This window comes from Gossypium raimondii, chromosome 8 (genome assembly GCF_025698545.1).
Source record: "Gossypium raimondii isolate GPD5lz chromosome 8, ASM2569854v1, whole genome shotgun sequence".
In the NCBI taxonomy this organism is placed as follows: Eukaryota; Viridiplantae; Streptophyta; class Magnoliopsida; order Malvales; family Malvaceae; genus Gossypium; species Gossypium raimondii.
The window spans coordinates 9,083,522-9,095,807 of NC_068572.1; the positions used below are offsets into that span (position 1 = coordinate 9,083,522).

The 12,286-nt window shown below is 32.3% G+C and overlaps 1 long non-coding RNA gene across 1 annotated transcript; it reads right to left on the bottom strand.

Annotated features, from left to right (window-relative positions):
* Positions 1 to 7,490: 7,490 nt before the first annotated feature.
* Positions 7,491 to 10,363, bottom strand: LOC128043147 (uncharacterized). The gene is made up of 4 exons (XR_008198935.1): positions 9,888 to 10,363; positions 8,111 to 8,766; positions 7,951 to 8,032; positions 7,491 to 7,758 (listed from the first exon to the last, which is right to left on the bottom strand). It is a non-coding gene; the product is annotated as an uncharacterized LOC128043147 (long non-coding RNA).
* Between the last annotated feature and the right edge of the window lie 1,923 nt (positions 10,364 to 12,286).

Consider the following 12,286-nt stretch of genomic DNA (forward strand, 5'->3'; position numbering starts at 1 on the left):
ATTTGTAGAATAGGAGAAAACAAAGAAGAACTCGTAAGGTTAGTATAATATTATTTTTTTTTACAGTAGAATCTTGTTTTTCAAATGATTATTGAGAAATTTAATTATTTTTGTAAATTTAGTATTGAATATGGATAATCATATGCGTTTATTTCGATAAAGTAATTTTAACAACAACAATTGGTTGTATATTTGAATGTCGACAACAAATAGCAATGAAATTTAATAGAAATGTATCGTTTGTTGATATGAAAGAAAGAATTAATGCAAAATTTGTTAGACATTGTGGGAGGATGATCTCAAAACTATTCTACAAATTCTTAATTTTGTCAAATCCCATCAAATCCATTGAGATAAAACTTATTGACAATTAAAAATATGAAGACAATGGTCGCACTTTATTATTAGAATCGGAGTGGCCACACTGAACCGATTTAGTTGTTTGCTAAGTTAGCTGATATGGAGCCAACTGAAGATTTCACACCATTAAGTGAAGAATATGGAGTTCAAGATTCATGTACGAAAGTTCTGAGAGCATCTATTGATAAGTGATCGCCTGTACGCAAGTTCGACATCAATCTTAATGCTCCACTTGTGTTTGAGAACCTTAACTCGGGTCTCCGTTTACAGATACATCCGGTGATGATTGAGACCGATGCAAATGGTGAAATTGGATATGATAATAATGCCTATTCTAATCATGAGGTTAAAGATTTTAGTGATCCTGATCTAGACGAGGTTCTTAATGATATCGACGACGAAGGCGTGAATAATGATGAAAATGTTTACATATCTTCAGTTGGGAACCCGAGTCGAGGCATTGTCATATGCAATAATCTTAGGTCTCACATATCGATCATAGATCCCGATGTGACACATGCATCTGAGTTCCCTAAGTACCCCGATATACTACCTACTCATTGATTGGTCACAGATCCTGAATGTGAGGAGTTGTTCGTGGGACAAAAATTTGTGACCAAGGAAGACTACGTATTTTCCATCAAATGGTATAGCATGAATGTGTTGATTGACTACAAAATCGTCATGTCTAAACTGACATTGTATATTGAGGAGTATTGGACATCAATAGAAGGGTGCAATTGGCAGGTACAAGCTATATTTATCCAAATGTCACATATGTGGGAGATTTGAAAATTTATTGGGCCTTACACATGCACTTTTGCACGTATGACACAAGATCACCGAAAACCTTATGCGAAATTATCTACAACTGCGTCATATCAATGGTGAAAGACATGTCAACCATTCCTGTATCAATATTGATTGCTGAAATGCAAAAACGATTCTAATACCGAGTGTCATACTAGAAAGCATGGATAGCTAAACAGATGTTTATGGAGCAATTGTATGGAGATTGGGATGCGTCGTACAATGAACTACAATGGTGGATAACCATTATGCGGAAGTATGTACTAGGGATTGTCATTGAGTTATAGACATAACCTTATTACAGTCTAAACGACCAACTACAACTGGAAAGAAGAATTTTCCACTGGATGTTCTGGACATTCAATCCATGAGTACAAGTCTTTCCCCGCTACAAGCCACTTGTGCAGGTTGATAGAACTTGACTATAAGAAAAATATACATAGATCGTATTTATTGTAGTTGCTTAAGATGATAACTAGAAATTACTCTTGATAGCGTTTGCTATTGTGGAGTAGGAGAACAGGGAATCATGAGAATTCTTCCTGATGACTTTGCAGAAGTATGTTGTTAAAGAAGACAATATTTGCATCATATTTGATAGATCGAATGGACTAATTGTCGTGATTAGGAGTTCTATTGTTCCATGAAGATCCATTTATTGCATCTGTCACATCGCCAACTTCCACCAAGACTACAAGAATGCAAACTAGCGTAAAAAGTGGTGGACATAGGTAAATTTCGGTTTTCACAAATTAATTCAAAAAGGTAACGTGTCTTTTTTGGAATACATACACATCGTACGAGCTAGAACAACACCGCTTCAAACAAAAACTGACCAAGCTTGAGGGTGATATGCATGGTTAAACGAATACTCCTTTTTTAGACTAGTTGGGTAACATAAAGTTGTGACAATGGGCTAAAAGTTTTGATGACGGGTCTCGATATGGTTATATGACCACCAACATGACAGAGGCGGTTCACTCTATTTTGAATTGAACACGACATCTTCTAATTTCATCTGTTTTCTCAGCTTCGTTATACAGGCTAGCAACCTTGATGCCAAGAATAAAGCTAAAACAAGTAAACTAGATAGAGACAGGGCACTTGTTTGTCGAAGAGGTCAAGAAGGCAATAGATGTGAACACCTAGAGAGTAAGGTCGATGAATGTGAAAATATATTCTCGACAGTTAGAAACTTTTCGAGTTACAGAGTCCATCAACCATCGACCTGATATCTCACTTAAGTCTTACGGAGTTGATCTCTGAAATAAACGGTGTGACTACGAGAAGTTCTAGACACTTCGTTACCCTTATGCACATGTTGTTGTAGCTTGTGCTTACGCCTTGATCAATGCTGAATATTTTATTGATGAGGTGTACACTCTGGAATGCACATTGTGTATTTGGGGAAACGAGTTTATCGTATTATGTGATTTGTCTACATGGGAAATGCCTCTACCGACTTTCAACCTTGTCCTAAACAAGGGGTTACGTAGGAAGTCAAAAGGTCGCCCACATGTCACTAAAATCCAAGGTAAAATGGACTTGAGGGAGAAAATCGACACCAGACATTGTGGTCTGTGCAGAATAGTTGGTCATAATCGGATTAAAAGCTCGCATCAAACCTACCATATTGGACAATCATTTCGATCGAGTGGAATATGAATTAATGTACTTCATGTTCAAATGTATGGGAAATGTTGTTATCAATTGAAGTAATATTTCACTGTACTTAGAATTTGTGTATACTTTTAGTTTCATTAAAATTTATTTGATTATGATAGAATTTTGATATTGCCTAAACATGTTCAACTATAAAATAAAAAGATTGCACTTTAGTGAATATTACATTAAAATACTGGGATATTATCTAAGTCAGTATATTATACAAACTAGAAAATTTGAATTAAAATTACAAAATACATGCAATAAAGATAATGTTACACATGCTAAAATTAATGGTTCAACGTAGGGGTGTGTAAATTTCGGTTAAAACTGAATTAACTGATCGAACTGATCTAATTCGATTAATCAATCGGTTAATCGATCTAATTAAATTGGAGGTCGATTAATATTTTTTTGGAAGCTCGGTTATCAATTAATTCGATTCAAAATCGATTAATTAACTGAACTTAATAAATAATATTATATATAATAAGTATTAGCCCAATGCCCACCAAGACCCAAGCCCCAATCACCGGCCTACCCCCAACACTTCTAAATCCTACCCAATATAAACTCAGTCCAATATATATAAACCCAACCCAATCGTAAAAACTAAAAATAATTTAATAATTTAATAAATAAAAATAAAAATCCTAAAACAAAATCTAAAAATATGCAAAAAATTCCCTAATCCTCAAAATTCAAAATCCCTAATTTAAAATCTCCCAAAATCTCTATTGCCAGTGCCAGTCACCTCTGTGAACCATCCGACGTCCACCAGGTAACCGTCATCGTTTGACGTTCGCCTGCCATCAACCATCGCAATGATGCTCCTTCGATTTGGACTTCACTCACCACTGTCGATACTTACCTTAGATTTTTCAGGTGTTTTTTGTCAAAGATCTTTTCTTTGAGGCGTCCGACACTCACCGTTGAAAATAAATAATTTGGTACTAATCAAAGATTAATATTTATTTTAGACCATATTTATTTGAATTTTTAGATTGAAGAGGTGAACTGTCAGAGGAGGCAACTGATTCTCAAACACAAGGTAAGGATTTCAAAATCTTGGCCTTATTTTCATGCAGAAATCAATGTTATAATGTGGTTTGGTGTCTTTTGTACTTAAAAAGTTTGTTTAGTAGAGTTTACAACTTGTTTAACAGAGAAACAGATTCATTCAATGGTTAATATTTGAACTTCCAATCAAAAGAAAAACAAACAAATCATTTGTCCCAATCACTTTTTAACTAGTCACAATCATAGTTAAAAAGTTTGTACAATGGAGTCTGATCTTCTTAGGAAAACCCCATTTCCATTAAACTTTTTAATAGCATGTAAATAGGACCCAAATTTTCTCACCAATATTAGCCTTTTCTGCATTTACCAGTGAAGCTTCCTGCAATGTCACTAGAACTTCATAGGGAAGCCATGATTTATTATAAGCTCAATATATAATACATGCATATACCATTGTTTAGTGTCAATATAAAAAAAGTCACTTGACCAATTTAAAGCAACGCGAAAGCCAGGTAAGTTCTGTAAGAAAAAACCCATGTAAGTAAAGAAAAGGGAAAAAAAATAATAACTTACACTTTGCTTCTCTGAAGAATTTTACAATCCCGGATTTAGAACTGAAAACCTCACAATCTAATACTAACATTTTTATTTGTTTGTTTGGCATTCCTTATAATACTAGATACGCAAGTAAATTTTGTATGTTAAACTGCTACATATCGTATGTAGTCCAATTCAATGAAATTTCTTGAATTACTAAACCAAAATAGTAGAGGATTAAATTCCTAAGATTTAAAATAAAGAAAATAAATTTTAAATGTGTCAATAGTGTAGGGACTGAGAGCATAATTATAAAATGTAATTTACTTTCATTAGGAATGGAAAGCAGTAGTAAATAAAAAGAAAAGGTATAGTTCATTAAATGTAGATAAAACACACTGAATAGAATAATAAAATTAAAAACATTGTTTATTCACAAAAATCGAATCAAGCAACAAAACCATGGAAAACAAATTAAAAGTTTTAGATTAAAAGTTCATATATTGGGAATCAAAACCAAATTTTGTTCCATTCATGATCTTATTTACTAAGGCTTTGCTACTAGGACTCGGGTGGTAAAAAATCCATGGTTGTTCACCATTAAATGTATATAAATATGTATACATTTTAATCCATTTATATATTGTATATAAGTATATTTTAATCTATTGTATAATTTTTTTTCTTGCAGAATGTCCACTGAACTAACATATGTTGAGGATAATGTTACACCTCCTAGTTCGACAGATTCTGGAAAATCGGTAGGTAAAGCTTCAAGCCAAACAAGTGGGACTACTAGAAAAAGAAAAGTCATTCCTCAAAGGTTAAAAGTTTGGTCTCACTTCACTAAAATTAGTAATAGTGGGGGTGCAAGTAAGGCTAAATGTAATTATTGTGAAAATGAATTTTGTTGTAATGGGAAAAAAATGCTACGAGGTTATTGAAATACCATATCAGTTCATGTAAAAAAAATCCTAGTAATGTTGTTGACACTAGCCAAGGGCAAGTAGTTTTACCTAATAGAGGAGTTGAAGGGGGGAAGGGCATCTTTCAACTTGGAGATTCGATCAAGAAGCATGTAGGAAAAGGTTAGCACAAATGATTGTGATTGATGAATTACCTTTCAAGTTTGTTGAAAGTGAAGGTTTTAAGAAATTTATGTTTGTGGGAAGTCCTAGATTTCATATTCCATCATGAACTACTATGACTAGAGATGTTTATCAATTGTATTTAGATGAAAGGGCCAAGATAAAACAACTTTTGAGAAGTTCTTGTTCTAAAGCTTGTTTAACTATTGACACATGAAATTCTTTGTAAAGAGTTAATTATTTGTGTACCACTGTTTACTTTATTGATAATGATTGGAAATTGAATAAAAAGATTTTAAACTTTTGTTTAGTTTCTAGTCATAAGGGTGAGTCCATTGGGATGATGATTGAGAAATGCTTGTTGAATTGGGGGATTCATAAGTTATTTACTGTCATTATTGATAATACAAGTTCAAATAATGTTGTTATTGGTTATTTGAGAAAGAAATTTAGCTCTCAAGGAGGTTTAATTCAAAATGGTAAATATCTTCACATGAGATGCATGACATACATTGCGAATTTAATTCTTGTTAAAGGATTAAAGAAAATGAATAAATCGATTGAACGTTTAGAGGTGCTATTAGATATTTGAGATAATCTCCAGCTAGATTACAAAAGTTGAATGAGTGTGTTGTAGTGGAAAATATAAAGTGCAAGAAGATGTGTCTTGATGTTTGTACTAGGTGGAACTCGACTTACTTAATGTTAGACACTGTTCAGAACTTTGAGAGAGCTTTTAAGAGATTTGAGGAGCAAGATACAAACTTTAGGGTTGAACTTGAAAGGAGAGAGAGTTAACCTAGTGCAGATGGTTAGGCTAGCGTTAGAAACGTAAGGATTTCTTGGAACACTTTTATGAAGTCACTTTGCGTATATCTGGCACTTCATATGTCACATCCAATAATTTTTTTGATGAGCTTTCTGAAATTGATTTTCTTATACAATATGCTTAGTCAAATATTGATGTTGATTTTAGTGTTATGGCCATGAAGATGAATGACAAGTATGATAAGCATTGGGGTGATATTGATAAGATGAATTTGCTTATATTTATTGCTTGTGTTTTAGATCCTAGACAAAAATTGAAGTATTTTGAATTTGCACGTAGTGAAATGTCTAAAGTTGAAAAAGCTTGTGAAATGATGCAAGAGTTGAAAGAAGCTTTGTATGAATTGTTTGATGAGTATAAGCCTCCACTTCATAGTACTTGTAGCCAATTGAGTGTGGCAGCACATGTTTCTCTCGGTGAACCACAACAAAATATGAAAAGGTGTATGCAAACTTTGTATTAAAGTGTAAGTTGGAAAATGGTGGTGAGGACAAAACATCTGAATTGGATAAATATCTGGCTGAGGCTAATGAGAATTTTGTTGAAGATTTTGATATTTTATTGTGGTGGAAAGTGAATAGCTCTAGATTTCTCACTCTTTCAAAGGTGGCCAAAGATGTATTAGCTATACCAGTTTATACAGTTGATTCAAAGTCTGCATTTAGCACTAGGGGGCATGTACTTGATCAATTTAGGAGTTCTTTAACTCCTAAAATTATACAAGTTGTTGTGTGTACTCAAGATTGGATTCGAAAATCATCATCATAAGAAGACATCAAAAAGATTGAAGAACAAATCCAAGAGCTTGACAAGATTGAAAATGGTATATTTATTTTTAATTTAATAGTTTCAATTTTTTTTATCTCATCACTCCTTTATTAACTTATTTAATCAATTCAATGTTTAGACTTTTCTTGTAATGCATCGAGCCTATCCTAAACTCATGAGCTTTCGTGAGTTGAAGGGTATGTTTACTATCTTATTCTTGTTAACTTACAATCTATTCCTTTGTTTATATTATTTGATTTTTTAAATGCATATATTTCTATTATATACTCATTTTTTGCACATATTTTTGTAGGTATAATGGAAATGGAAATCTTTTAAAGAGAAGAAATAGATGCAAATGGAGAATATTAAAGACTTACATTTTAATCATGTGTTAATTTCAAGACTTATGTAGTAGTATTTTTAATTATGTAGTCTTTAATCTTTAATTAATCTTTTGACACTCGACCTAGGGCCACAAATCAAAATCAAAACCATTTGAGGTATCCGCTCCATCTGGGGGTTCCACAATGCAATATATTGTTGATGCTCTAATACCCAATTCTTTGATTCTTTTTCCTTTTTGTTAATTCCGTTGACATTGTCAAAATTCTGGAATATCTGAAACATCTTGTTTGCACCCGAACTGTTATAGAACTCGATCTCTGTTGTATCACTCTACTGTTGAGAAATTCAACAGGGGTGCGTTAATACATCACAAGTGTGAGTGGAAATAACATAAATAACAATTGCAATGTCTGGGACGAAATATGGCATCCAGACGAACTGCACAATTAATAATATGGTTATAGTAACACGAGTCAAATAACATAAATAAAATAATTACATGACATAAATATTAGGAAAAATTACCCCCTCTCCGGCGTGTGTCTCAATCATCTGTCGATAAATCACAAGCGCATAGGACCTCCCGATACCTAGACAAATCTACCAGCTACAACAAAATTAAACTTGTTAGAACAAATTTTCATAGAACAACAAAATTCTTAATGTAATCCTACAATTTTATTACCTATTTACAAGTGGGAAGACATGTGTTCGGTGACTAACCGATGACAAAAATGGCATCTTATACAACACCCAAACTGCAACAAAAATGCCTTGTGTTGCGTGCTTTGTCGCCCGAAAAACCTCACGATACAACGTTGCTAGTACTGTTGAGCCCCAACTATACGAACAAGTGAGCGTCAAATCAAATAACCGGGGCAAGTATATCAAGTGGACTTTATTGTTATTTGCATCTAGCATGAGTACACCTTCTATCAGATGCATGATATATGCTTGAGCAGTACACATCATCTCCCGCTCAGTGGCACTACTCGGTAAAGTTTCGAAATCTACCTTTAACCATGAAAATTTCAAACTCGTAAATTTATCTCCAACATCACTAGGTGAGTGTCCTCGTAAATGATAGCAAAGCGTCACCGGATCAACCAAATGAACCAACTACCATCGATTGGGAACCCGAGTTGTAGTGCAACATCTTTTAGAGTGATGGTGCACTCCCCATACGGCAAATGAAATATGTGGATCTCCAGACACTACCGCTCAACCAAAGCAGAAAAATGTCACTGATCCGAATCCGTATGCCTCCAAGTATGGCATAATACGTTCATCCAGCCGATAGCGCAGACCGTTGACATGAGCCCTAAATACGCGGTACTCACCCTAATTATATTAAAGTATTGCATTATTAAATAAAAAAATGACGTGCAACTTTATAAGGGGACCCGTGAATAATAAATAATATTTTTTTCATCGGCTCATTAATCATATTTGTTGTGTGGTCGTCTTCTCTAATCAAAAAACTCATTTAGATATCTGCAGTTTAAAAAAATCATCGACTAAATAAATAAATAATATACAAACAACGAAAATACATTTTCTACCGTTTTTAATTCATTTGGGAGCATTAATAATATTTTTACCTAATAACTACGTAATTTTGGATACACAAACTCTAATGTAAGTCGGTCATTTATTTTTAGAAATCATCCTAATATTTAACTCTAATGTAAGTTTCTCAACCATCTCACTAAACTGTTGCCTTTTTTTAAAAAAATTTTATCCCAATAATAAAATTTTATATCAAAAATATATATGTATCCTCATGTAGATGTACATAACAAATATTCAACGATATCTGATTGTAAAGATTTGTAAAACCAATTGAGTTCAATTAATTAGTATTCAATCAATTTAACATAACATGTATAAATTCATTCTATATACATAGTGAATCTTAATCAAGTGTACATAAAAAAACTAATTTTCTTATAAAAACTGCATCAATCATTTAATTTGCTTATAAAAAATTAAAAGTATTCGATAATTTCTCTACTTAAAGACAATGAATTTAGTGTATAGTTGAGCTTTTTTACCATAATAATCCAAAAAAAATAATTAAATACCAAAATGGGTCACCCTACAAATTTGTAGCAAACGTCCCATTTTGGTAATTAATATTGTAGCAAACAACCCATTTAGGTAGTTAATATCATAGCAAACAACCCATTTTGATAATTAATATTGTAGCAAACAACCCATTTCGGTGACTAATTTGTACGGTGACCCATTTTGGTATTTAATTTTTTTTAATTATTGAGGTAAAAAAGTCAATTAAATGTACAAAAACATGCCAACTACTTTAAAATCTAACCTCAACTCAAGAGCTACATCCAACTAATAAATAACACAGGACAAATAATAAAGATTATAAACCCAATTAAATTCCTGCTTCTAAAACGACAAAATCAAACAAATAAATAATAATTACAAAATAAAATTACCTTTAAACAAATTTGTTGATGCATCCTCTCCTCCCAAAACCACAAAATCAAACAAAGAATAAGTAAATCAAAACCCTAAACAAATAAATAATAATTAAAAAATTACCTTTCAAAACAACCCCACGTCATCTTTTTCCTTTCAAAACCCTAAAACCATTTTCTATTCTCTTCTTCCTAAATTGTTACTTTCTTTTTTTTGTTATAGCTCCACCCTCTTCTCTTCTCTCTTCTTTCTCCCTGAAATGCTACTTTTTTTTTTTTTGTGAAAGCAAGGGTTCAAGCTGTCAGAAAAAATAGAACCCCATGACTATTAGGTCATGTTCACCGTAGGTGTCGCTTGACAGGTTGCCTCCATCTAGTCGGTGCCGCTCGACAACCCTCCTCCAGCCCTCTAGTGCTGCCTAACACCTCTCCTCCAACCGTTAAAAATAAATTTTCTAAAGACCTGTATAAGCATACTGGTGCTGCCATATAGATACCCTCCACCAATAAAATATGATTTTTTAACCCAATTATGACCTAATCATGGCATGATGTTTATAGGAAAATTTGGGTGGTACCGCCACCTTATGAGGCACCACCCATGGTCACTGGTGCAAACGGTTCATTTTGATAAATAATCTTATTAAAATACCATTTTAGCTAATAATTTTTTTATATTATTGGAATAAAAAAAATCAGATAAAAACATTAAAATTATAAGCTGTGTTAAAGAATAAATAATACTCCTTTAGACAATAAATTTTAACTCCATTCTAATTTATATTTCTTTAATAATACAATAATTTAATAAATCGTTGTAGGGACGTCTAAGTACATTTACTTACAAAACACACACATAACATAATTCCACCTTTTTTTCATTTTCTTTGGCTTTAATTTTGGGCCAACAGCTTTCCCTGTTTTTGTGTTTCTTTTGTTGGCACAAAAAGAAAACCAATATTTATAGGCTTTTATAATTTTGTAATAATTGAACAATTTATTGTAAGGAACACGATGTTTCTTTTGTGTTGAAGAGAAAATTACAGTGAAACATGTGGCCAACCTATAATTACTTAATTATTTATAAAAGGATCTCAACATTTAAACAAATAAACTTTGCTTTTCTGAATAAAATCATTTGTATTTTGATTATGGGATTCGGACAATCTTTATCCTTTATGCCTTGGGAAAATTCAATAAATAAATAAAAGTTCGAGGAAAAAGATTGCAAGGAGTAAACATGGTTTCAATCTCTCTTCCCATTTACCTTTTCCCTTCAACCATTTACTGTTTATATTTCCAAAAGAGGGTGCCCTTTCCTTGCTTCATGAATTTGATTTCACCACGAAATACCTGCTTTGGGAAAAAGGTTCGATTTCCCAGAAAACAAAGCAAAATCAGGGTTTTGATTTTTACACTTAAATTTAGAAACCCCCTTCTTTAATTGAATTACAAAAAGGGAGGATCACTCGCACTGCTTTAATCAAACTTCTTTCTCTTTACTCTTTAAGCAACGCAAGATCTGTTACTTTAGCATTTTAATGGAATCTTTACTCTAACCTAGACCTCATCACCTAAATATTTAGGTCTGCTTTTTAGGCTCAAATCGAGCTCGAATGTATTAATTTTTTTAGATTACTTTTTAGTTTTTATATAAAAATATTTTTTAAGAAAATAATACGTTAAATACATTAAAAAAAAGTCTTTATATTTAAATAATATTAAGATAATTGTAACTTAACAAACAAATATATTTAAAATAGTAACATAATTAACAATAAAATAAAAATTATATAGTATCGAAACAATAACAACAAAATAGTAACAATATATTAACAAGATGACGACAAAACAACAGTAAAGAAAAGCTTAAGTTGATTTGAGCCCGACCAAAAAAATCAACTCAAGGCTCAACTCATTTAAAAAACCAATCTTATTTTTTTGCACAACTATATTTTTATCTAAATGGATGACCCGTCCATAAGTAGACATCATCTAACCTCAAACTCAACTTTGCCGTCCCCCATTCCTTTTTCTTCTTTCCACGTGTTTTCTAAATCTTTTGACACCTAATAATCGAATTTTCAGTTTTTATTAAGAAAAGATAGGCTTAATGGAAATATAAGCGAAGTCAAGGATTACTCACATAACTGAATCAAATATTCATATGCTTGTTACGAGTTTTTGTTAAAATAATTGGAAAATAGATCCAAGTTATAAAATTGCATTTAGCTAAGGAAGATATAAGCCAAAATAGCCATTTACTATATGATAAACTTGTAACAGAAGGGAAAAACTACCCAAGCATATTAGCTAAGGAAGATATAAGCCAAAATAGCCATTTACTATTTACGACTTATGATTGCATTTCACCACAAACCCACACAATGGGGGGCAAAAGCCAATGTGCATGAGCA